Source organism: Eurosta solidaginis, chromosome X (assembly GCF_040869045.1).
Source record: "Eurosta solidaginis isolate ZX-2024a chromosome X, ASM4086904v1, whole genome shotgun sequence".
Taxonomy (NCBI): Eukaryota; Metazoa; Arthropoda; class Insecta; order Diptera; family Tephritidae; genus Eurosta; species Eurosta solidaginis.
The window spans coordinates 70,545,227-70,557,208 of NC_090324.1; positions in this window are offsets into that span (position 1 = coordinate 70,545,227).

Sequence of the window (11,982 nt, forward strand, 5' to 3'; positions counted from 1 at the left end):
TTGGAGATCAAGACTGCCAGATAAAATATCGTCAACATACATTTCGGACTTTAGTATTGATGCTGCGCATGGATGGGGGTTGGCTATGCCTTTCGACAGCTCGTGTTGAGTGCGAACAGCCAGAAAAGGTGAGCAGTTAACCCCGAAGGTGACCGTTTTTAAGTCCTTTATTGGACTGTGTTCGGGGGTTCGGAATATTATCCGTTGGAAGTCTCAGTCGTCGAGGTGTAAGAGAAATTGGCGGTTCATTTTCTCGACTCGCCATTAAACACATATTTATATGTTCGCTATTTTAACAAAATAAGTCGGAGATCGGGTTGGAGGGTTTATCCGGTACATAAACCATCGTTAAGGGAGTGACCGGAATCCGACTTTTTAGAGGAGTTGTATACAACCCTGTCTTTTGTTGTCTTCTTGTCTGGCCTTATGACCGCATGGGGAGGGAGATAGAACGAGCAGTATTTACCCAGAGATTCTACTTCATTGGAACTGCATTCTTCCATGTGGCCTAGGGACAGATATTCTTCGAGTACCTGGTCGTTTTGCTGCTTGAGATTGCCCTGGTTTGAGAGGGTACGTTCCATTCCGTGGAACTGTCGTAGGGCTGCAGTACGGGATTTACCTAGGCCGATATCGTTCGGGAATGTTGGTTTAAAGGGGAGCCGGACCATATATCGACCGTCACCCACGCGAGTGGTGGTTCTTTAATAAAAGTCTTCGCACATTTTATCTTCTGGGGTATCCACTCGCGTTCTGGATATCTCTTCAATTTCCCAGAATTGCCGTAGCTGTTCATTCAGCTGGATATTCGTCACTTCCCATGCCTGAGAGGAGTGTGCTCCCAGCTTTTCGGGGGTTTGACCACTTGTTATCCAGCCAAATATTGTGTTTTGGGCTAGCAGTGTGGGAGAGGTCTTTGCGTTGCCATTTAGCATGATTTTCGGGATGAGATCGCTGCCTAACACCAGATCGATTTGGGAGGGGTTCTGAGAATTCTGGTCTGCTAGCTTGAGGTGGGACCATTTACGCATTTGGTCGTTATTTAGCCTGAGTGTTGGGCGTTGCCTAGTGAGACGAGGTAGCACTATTGCCTGGGCCTTTATTTTTACCTTATGGCAATTTATTTATTTATTACGACTCTATTGAGTCTAGATCAAAACAAGTTTCTTACATAGTAGGCTTACAACTAATTACAAGTAACTTAAGCCTATAGGAACTCAAGGGATAAAGCATATGCTTTCATTCATTCATAATAAATTTTAAAAGTAAACGCAAATAAAAGTAAAACATAAATAAAGAGGAAAAAAATATTTATAAATGCAGAGACAGAAGAAAAGATATTTATTAAACTGTTTGCTGCAATCTAAGAAGTAAAAACAGTTTTACAATATTCAAACAAATTTCTTTTAAACCTAAATTATACTATTGCATTGCTTAATGTTATTAGGTAATTCATTAAAGCATTTTAGGCCTTTGTAATAAAGATTACATTTATCTGACTCACATCTGAACACAGGTAATTTAAAATCATTTCTCGAGTGTCTATGTTGTGTATATCATTGCCATACTTTATATTGACCCTTAAGTATTCAGGGAGGTTACCATGTACAATGTTTTTAACAAATATCATATGGGCGTGTCATAGCGCTTACGAAGAATGAGTATAATTGCTCTATTTTGTTGCTTTTGCAATTTATAAGTTTGGCTATCATTCATTATAAAAAATATGGTTGGGCAATAATTTAAAAGAGGTTCAATTATTGCTCTGTATACCATTATCTTGTACTTCCTTCTTAGAAATTTGCAAGTGCGTTGCATAAAATATATCTTTGTTGCAATTTTTCTGACGGTGTAATCGACATGATCATTAAAACTTAACTTTTCATCGATTTTAATACCCAGATATCTAATACTTGATACTCTTTCTAAAGTTTGATGGTATGTATTTATGTTACTATGGTCATTTACATCGAAATTTCATCTCGATATGACCATCAATTTTGTTTTGCTTATATTATGTTTAAGTTTGTTCAAACAAAGCAACTTATATATTTCATCCAAATCATATTGTGGCTTTGCAGCCATCTCGCATTTTCACCGCTTATCATTACTAATGTATCATCCGCGAAAAGATTGATATCACAATACTTTATACAATTTGAAATATCATTTATATATATATTAAATAATATAGGTGCTAATACTGATCCTTGTGGCAGTCCAATCGTAATGTTCTTATCTTCAAATACTGACGAACCAACTACAGTTGTTTGTTTACGACTCTTTTTGAAACTTTCGAACCATTTCAGTTCAGTATCGCTTATACCCATATTAAATAGCTTTTTTTGAAGCAAGTTTTGATCTATTGTCTCAAACGCTTGTTTGAGATCCAAGAAAACAGCCATGATGTATTTATTGCAACTCAGCTCTACTTTCCAACGGGCAATGACTAGATTTATAGCACTTTCGCAAGAGTGATTTCTCCTAAAGCCAGATTGTTGCGGGATTAATATTTGGTTGGATTCTAGATATTGTATTAATTGCTTTTTTACCACTCGTTCGGGTATTTTTTCCTCAGTTGGTAATGTGTTTATGGGCCTCATCTCATCGGCTTTAATTGTATTCGCCACTTTCTCTATTGGCACAACTGGAGAAGTTTTCCGTAAGTCTGGAAACATCCCATTTTTCAAAATCTCGTTGATTATTTGCATGTAAAAAAACCCACAATATATTATCGCATCTTTAATGACTCCTTCCGCTAGAAGCTGATTTCCGGCTATCTTATATTTAAAACTTCTGCCAATTCTTATTGTTTCATTCGTATCTATTTAAACAAACTTAAAGTGTTTGTAAGTGTTTGGCCGGTGGGAAACTCCCTATCGACAACTTTTATTTTGTCCCTACAACAACTGATTTCTGTGATGCTAAGATACCTAATAAAATCTACTATCCTACCATTTGTTCATTAATTTAACACTTATTTCTTTAGGATAAGTGAGGGTATTAATGGCATTTGTCAATATAGCTGTCAAAAATGTGACCTTATTATTAAGCTCTAACTGTGGGAATTCAGAGTAGTTATAAGTACTTAAAAGTTGAACTAGCTTTTCACTCGGATAATTTTCCCAAGACACAATAGACCGTTTTAAGCGCATTCCTAAAGATTTTTCAAGGTTTATTGTATAATATATAATTTCGTGATCCGAGATTTTGTGCACATCCATTCTTTTATATGTAATATTGTTACTGTTTGTAAACAGCAGATCTATCATAGTTTCAACATCTTCTTCATAGACCAGGATTGAAATAACTCTATCAGTTGTCAGATATACGTTGTAGTTCTATACATATTTATATTGAAGTCTCCAATAATTACAGTATTCTCATCCTGGAAACGGCTGTTTAAGATTTCGCTAAGGTACCTAATAAAATCTGCATCACTCTAGTTTGGCGAATGATATGTAACACCTATATGATATTTTGGAGTGACGTTTTGCAGTTCTAATAGTAGAAACCAAATATTCTTGTCGCAAGAGTATTTAATCTTAGTCTTAAACTCAATTGATTTATGGACATAGATTATGATGACACCTCCAGTGTGCCTACTATGAGAGTTACACCTAATCAGATTATACGATTTTATTTGTAGTTCTTGATATGTAATATCTTCAGTCACACACGTCTCCGAACATAAAATTAAGTGTGGCATCCAAGTTTCGACTACTTTCTCCAGCTCACCCTTTTTGGCTGTGATACTGCTTACATTTAAATAAATACAACTAAAGTCCTTTAGGATTCGTTGCTAAACTCTTGTCCTGTTTTTGGCACTTATATATTTTTTAAATGCTGGACAGTCCACACTAAATGCTGAATGGTTCACATCAACGTCAATTACTTTTTTCTGTACTAGTTCGCACAATTTACACATTTCTTCAGAGCTACATTCATTCGTATCACGATTACCTGCACTTTACCACATGCTCTTTTATTTGTGCATTCACTTGACTTATGCTTATAACCCAAACATTTAAAACATCTCATAACACTAACATGTTCAAACACCAAACATGTATCCCAATCGATATTTACTCTTTGCCTTTTCAGGAAAGCCTCATAAGTTACAGCGTCTGTTTCTATTAAGACAATGAAGCTTTCCGCTCTGCTAGTTCTATTCTCATACACTTTCATGACTTAACTTTTTTCCTAAGCACTCGTCATTTTGCTTCCTTAAGCATTCAATAATACGCTCGTTACTAATTTTTTCAGTTAACCCTACTACTTTAAAAATCATCTTTATCTCTTTTTTCTCCTTTGGCTTCTGAACTTCAAAATCTTTTCCTATACTCTCTTTAATTTTTTGATGCACTTGATCGCAAGTAGCTTTATTTTTACATTCCAGGACTATTCCTCCTCCACGAATTTCTTTAAATTTTTAACTAGACCAACTGTGGGTTCAACTGCCTTATTATTTAAAGGTTTTATAACAAGTTTGCCTTCATTTCTCTTAAGAGCTTCTGCATAGTTCATTGGACCACTTTCTTTACCAGCACTAGTCACTGGGGGCATATTTATTACTATTTCGCCACATTTTTGCAGCTCCGTAGAAATCTCACTAATAATTTCATTTTTTATAGCATTAATTTTTACTTCAATGTTATGTTCCAGAAATTAGTTAAAGTCTGAAACAATACTAGTTCTTATTTGAGTGCATTTATTACTAATCAGCTGCTCAACAATCTGCTTAACATCAATAGCCTTCAGTTTGGTTTCTTCGCACTTATTTATTAGATGTTTAATTGCTATAAACTTCGTATTGGTATCTAACAACGCGCATTGATTGCAGAACCATTTCAAATTAATATTGTCCGCGATAATCTTAATTTCATTCCTCATATGTTGCTACATTTAAAAAAAAAAAAAACAAAAATTATAGCCGCAACCGCCAAAGCATTTTATTATGTTATCTAGTTGTAGTAATTTGGCGGTACATTCTTTGCATTCTACCGCCGGCATTTCGCCACTTTTAGTGTGGCTAAATGCTCACCCTTCATGTATGGCAAGAATATACACTAACAATACAATATATTTGTAGCAAAATAAAAATAAAGTGTATATATATTACGCTATGTAGATATACCTACTAATAAAAAAAAGTACTAATAATTAAAAAGATAACCGCGGTGGTGGTAGAGACTAGGGTCAGTGAGCACAACTTGTTGGAGGTTTGTACTACTCCGCCTTCCATGCCCGATATTTCAAATAGGGAGTGGGTATATGGAAGGCCTAGCTTGATCTGAGCTTTTGCGGAAATGAATCTACGTTCTGACCCTTGAGCCATTAAGGCTCTGAGCCCTGTGAGGACCAAATAAATCCTCATTAATTTGGCCCACACAAAACGACCCCACAACATATTTGACACGACATTAACACAACAAGTGGCCACAAAAGGCTCTAGCAACACGATCAACCAACCAGTCTCAGCAACACAACGAGCGGTCGCAACATTTAACAGCAACACGGCCAACCAACAAATATCAGCAACACAACGAGCGCTCGCAACATTCAATAGCAACACGGTGACCATGGCAACGCAACCATTTGAGCTAGCAACACCAAACACAACAGCCATAAAAGGAGCGACACAGCAGCACAGCAGTCAGTCAGCACGGAGCTGTGGTCTTGACCAGAGCTACTAGCGAAGTATATCCCTATTGCAGTTGACCTTCTCTATGCAATAGGAATCCACTTCATAGGAGCGAGTCGTGGAATGGTGATTGCGGTTGACCTTCTCTACGCATCACCCCCAAAGACCAAAGGCCCCGCCACAGTAACGCGCAACCGCGACAGGTGACACCCGCTCACCTCCGTCAGTAGAAGTACGCCGGCAGAGGCCGCAACAGAGCGGCAACGCACGTAAACCAGCGCAGAGCGCGGCAGCAAAGCGCAGCAGAGGTCCGCCGAGGCACAACGTAACCAGGTTAAGCCAGCGCGAACCGCGGCAGCAGAGGTACGCCGACAGAGGTCACGTCAACGCGGCGACGCATAGCGCAGCCAGGGTAAGCCAGCGCCAAGCGCGGCGGCAGAGCGCAGCAGAGGTACACCGACAGAGTAATACAAGTAAGCGCCGACGTAGGGCATGACAGAGCATCGCCTCAGCAATGCAAGTAAACGCCGACGTAGGGCGCGACAGAGTATCGCCCAGCAAATACGAGTAGACGCCGACGCAAGGCGTGGCAGAGAATCACCCAGCAACCAGCAATACAAATAGACGCCGACGCAAGGCGCAGCAGAGTAATAAAAGTAAACGCAGACGTAAGGCGCGTCAAGGCACCGACGCCACATACTAACGGGATCCGTATAACGGAACACGGCGACAGAGCATCGCCTCAGCAATACAAGTAGACGCCGACGTAAGGCGCGACAGAGCACCGCAGCAGAGAGAGACGTCGTGTTAAGGCGCGTCAAGGCACCGACGCCATATACTAACGGGACCCAGCTAACGGAATACGGCCGGACCGCTAAGGCCCGCCACCGCAATCAAGGATATCGCAAGATAATCCAAGTGAAATTGAAAATGAAGTATACAAACACGTTTTATTTTATATTATAGAATTCAGAACCAATAAAGAGAGTGAAGTTTTTTATATTAAATCGATTTGCAAGGTGCCTCTTTAATACAAATTTATTGTAAACGAACCCTGGGCACGACGAGTATACCCCAGCAAATATCAAAGAAGCAACGAAGCACGAAAAAGCTTCGTTACAATTGGCGCCCGAGCAGGGACCCTGCAAATCGTACAACGTCAGAATAAACATTCCTGACTAGAAACCTAACCGTAAAATGGCCGACCAGGTTGATACCACGTTGTTAGACAACATTTCAAAGGAGCAGCTGATATCCATCGCACAGGAATTGGGTATTGAGCACACAGGCACCACCCGGGAGATCCGAAAGCGCATAGCAGCTCTGGCTTCGAAAGCAAATGTGGACGCGGAAATACACGAAAAATGTTTATCCATAGAGGCCGCTTATAAGGGAACAGACACGAGTGACTTAAATGAGGTTAAGACACCGATTCCGTCAAACGGAGGGGAAACCATGAACAACACAGATAGACCAGCAGAGCGAGACCAGTTCGCGTTTCCTCCCAGGAACACAGCACCCCCACAAAAGAACTTATCATCAGGAATAGCAGTACCAGCCAACGGCACCTCCCAGACACCAATCCCTCCGGCCGCAGAAGGAACCACGACCGGGGGTCAACCACAGCAGAACCCACTGGAATTTCCTCCACGGAATACGCAACGCGCGCAACCGTACTTACCATCAGGGACAAGGGCATCCGCCATAAATTATACGTATCAGATAACTCAAGCACCGACCGTTGTGTTCGCACCATCATCGACCAAGTGCGGAAGTGGTCAGTAAAGTACGACGGTGGACGGGATCCGTTAGCGTTCATCGAGCGGCTAGAGGAGTTAGCCGAAGTGTACGCGCTAAACGTGGATCTCCTACCAAAAACCATGCCAGAGCTACTAGGGGGCACCGCGCTACAATGGTATCGGAATAACAATGCACACTGGGAAAGGTGGACAAGCTTCAAACAGGATTTTTTATGTTTCTTCCTGCCAGTCAGGTATTTCGAGCGTCTCGAGGACGACATGCGCCAACGAAGGCAGCATAATAAGGAAAAGTACAAGGATTACGTGTTAGCTATACAGAGCTTGATGAGACACGCAGGGTACACCAGCGAACAGCGGCTGGAACGAATCTTCCGTAACAGCCACCCCGATTACCTACTTTATATCCGTCGGAGGGATTTCACCAACCTCGCGGAACTCTTAACCCTTGCTGAGGAATTCGAGAGCATACATGAGGGCTATCGACGACCATCAGAGGGACATCGCTGCGAAGTTACGCGACACGTCGTAGGTGACACAAATTTGGTTCCACCACCGCAACCTGTAACCCCATCACCGCCACAACCACCGAACATACCACACCACTCGCCTCCAGGCAATCAGAGGTTTGACCCCAACAACGTATGTAGGAGATGTGGTGAACAAGGACACTACGCGTATAGATGCCGAAACCCACGGAAAATTTTTTGCTGGGAGTGTGGCTGCAGTGATATACGCACAATCGAATGCTGCCGTCGACGTCAGGGAAACGACAAAGGGCTTCACAAAGAACAAGGCGCAGTGAGGCCAAGGAGCCCAGCGCCGAATCGGCAGTAACCATGTACCAAGAGCACGGCCGCCTTTACGCCGTAGCCAGGCTCGGCGCGGAATCAGCCGAGGCAGTCATCGATACAGGGGCGTCGAGAAGTTTCGTTTCGAGCAGCCTTGCAGAACGTGTGGTAAATTCTGGGAGCGGAGAAATGGTGAGAGTGGCCATCAAAATAACGATGGCAAACGGGACTAGCACCACAATCTTCGACGCCATAAGGACTGAGGTACGCCTCGGAGAAGCGTCACACCACACGGTTTTACACGTCATGCCCGGAGCAATCGACGACATAATACCGGGCCTAGATACACTAGGGGGCATGGGAGCCACCATATCCTGCGTAGGAGGTCACCTCGCGCTATCCAGGCCAGTCACGCAGCATACATTGCCATCAGCCGAGCCGACACAGATCACGGAGTAGGTATCGCCACCAGGTGAGAACAGCAATAACATAGATGATAGGATCAACAGGATCAATGGGGCCTACGATGAGGACGAGGCGGAACGAGTGCACAGTTTTCTGGCAGAAGAACTCCGAAAATTTGAGAGCATGAGTGGGGTGACGACAATAGCCGAGCACCGGATTATCCTGACGGACGACCGCCCTATCAAGCAACGTTACTTCCCACGCAACCCAGCTATGCAGACCATCATAAACAACGAAATTGGCGAATTACTTCAGAAAGGATGCATCGAGCCATCCTGTAGCCCACACAGCGCACCAATCGTACTAGCCAAGAAGAAAAACGGGAAGTGGAGGTTATGCGTGGACTATCGGCAGCTTAACGCCCGATCCGTACCCGACGCGTACCCCTTACCCAGAATACAACATATATTGGACAAGCTACGACGGGCGAAGTATATCAGCAGTTTGGATTTGAAAAATGGCTACTGGCGAATACCACTGGAGCCCCAGAGCCGTCCCTACACAGCTTTCACGGTACCGGGACGCGGGTTATTCCAGTGGCGCGTTATGCCGTTCGGCCTACACTCCGCACCTGCAACGTTTCAAAGAGCACTAGATCAGGTTATTGGACCGGAGATGGAACCCTACGCTTTCGCTTACCTCGATGACATAATCATCATAGGATCCACCTTGGAGGAGCACATTCGCAACCTGAAAGAAGTGATACTACGACTACAGCGCGCCAACCTCAGAATAAATCCGGAGAAATGCGAGTTTTTCAAGAAAGAAATTCGATACCTAGGACACGTAGTAAGCGACAGGGGAATTCACACCGACCCCGAGAATGTTGCAGCCATCAAAGTCCTGAAACCACCAACGAACGCGAAAGAGGTGCATCAATATCTCGGTATAGCATCTTGGTACCGACGATTCGTGCCCGACTTCGCGACGATCAGCCAGCCACTCACAACCCTGCTGAAAAAGGGTAAACACTGGAAGTGGGGAGCCGAACAACAGGAAGCCTTCGAGGTCTTAAAGCAAAAACTAACGGAAGCACCGATACTTGCCTGTCCGGACTTCACCAAGACATTCACCTTGCAAACGGACGCAAGCAATTTCGGGCTAGGCGCCGTATTGACACAGGATTTGGAAGGCGGGAACGCGTGATCGCCTACGCCAGCAGGAAACTCAACAAGGCGGAAACCAACTACTCGCCTACTGAGAAGGAATGCCTCGCGATCGTCTGGGGAATGCGCAAGATGAGGCCATACTTGGAAGGGTACCGATTCAGGGTAATCACGGACCATATGCCTCTAAAGTGGCTAAACTCCATCGAAAGCCCCTCCGGCCGTATAGTACGATGGGCCTTGGAACTTCAGCAGCACACCTTCGACATAGAGTACAGGAAAGGAAAGCTGAACCTGGTAGCGGATGCACTATCACGACAGCCATTGGAGGCCCTACGACTGGCAACGACAACAGAGCGACCATGCAAGTGGTGGTACAAGCGCGTGAATGAATTGCGCACTAACCCCGAGAAATATTCTGACTACATGATACAAGATGGACAACTGTACCGCCATATTCCCTGCCGGTCACAAGATGAGGAAGCGGTACCTTGGAAACTTTGTGTACCCACACCACTGCGACAACGAGTATTAGAAGAAAATCACAATATACCAAGCGCTGGACACATGGGCATCCGCCGGACAGTAGCGCGGATTGCCAACCGGTACTACTGGCCCGGCATGTTTCGGGACATCAGTCGATATGTACGACAGTGCGAGTCTTGCCAGAAGTACAAGGAAACACAGCAAAAGCCGGCCGGAAAGATGCTCACACAAGTGGCCCAAGAACCATTCGCCACGGTATGCGTCGATTTCGTTGGACCACTCCCACGATCCACACACGGGAACACGATGCTACTAGTATTTTTCGACCGCTTCAGCAAATGGGTGGAACTGGTCCCCATGAGGCGTGCGACAGCAGAAGGCCTACGCCGTGCGTTCAGAGAACGCATCCTCGCAAGATTTGGTGCTCCCAAGATACTGATATCGGGCAACGGCGCCCAGTTCACCAGCACAATGTGGCAGCGTTACCTCAGGGAAATGGGGATACGACAACAATTCACGGCGCCCTACACCCCGCAAGAAAACCCGACGGAACGGGCGAACAGGACAATCAGGAGAATCATAGCACAACTCACCAGATCACAGCACAACAGATGGGACGACCGTCTCCCAGAAATCGAGCTGGCCATCAACACCAGTGTGACCGCGTCCACAGGATACAGTCCAGCCTTCCTCGTACAAGGACGGGAACCGCGACTACCAGGGGCATTGCTTGACGAGGTCAACTTAAGGACGCGCACAGCTACCACAACGGCAGAAGAGAAATCTGACAGAATGCAAGAGGCATTCAGAATAGTGAGGCAGAACATGGAACGAGCGGCGGCAGATCAAGCACGGCACTACAATTTACGGCGGAGAAAATGAACCCCCGCAGTCGGCGAACTAGTGCTCGCGAAGGAACACCATCTCTCCAAGGCCGGCGAAAATTTTGCGGCAAAGTTGGCCCCCAAATATGACGGACCCTACCAGATCCTAGGATATGTATCACCAGTGATACTCAAAGTACGAAAAACCAACGGCGGGAAGGAGAAAACGGTCAATATTGGGGAGCTAAAGCCATATCATGCAGCAGAGACCATCGCGGGAAATTAAAATAAATTCAGGGAAAATAATCTAATCATTCTATCGCAAACCACCGAGGTGACAACACGTTCTTTTGCTACGAATTTCTTTTCCAAAAAAAAAAAAAAAAAAAAAAAAAACCAACAACTTAAGATGGAGAGCCATAACGCCAAACTAAACAACAGCGTCAAGCGTATGCGCCAGCATTACGAGGAGGAGGAAGCAAAGCGCCCCAGGGTAGTACCGCTGGAAGGAGCTACCGGGGCCGACGTCAGCAACACGCGTGGGACCACACGCACAAACACGTACGCTGACGTCGCACGCAACGTTACACCACCAAGCGCTACTGGCGCCGACGTCAGCAACACGCGTGCAACTAAGCGCGAAAACACGTACGCTGACGTCGCACGTATCATCACACCACCGAACACCACAGGCGGCGACGTCAACAACATGCGTGCAACTACACACGCAAACACGTACGCTGACGTTGCACGCACCATTACATAACCAAACACTGTAGCCACCTACACCAACACCACGAACACCGAGTCAGCCGCAGCCGCAGCTTATGCCAGCACGAACATCAGACGCGCGGCGGAAGCAGCAAGACGGGCAACGGAACTCGTGACACGCACCACGCGCATATCTAA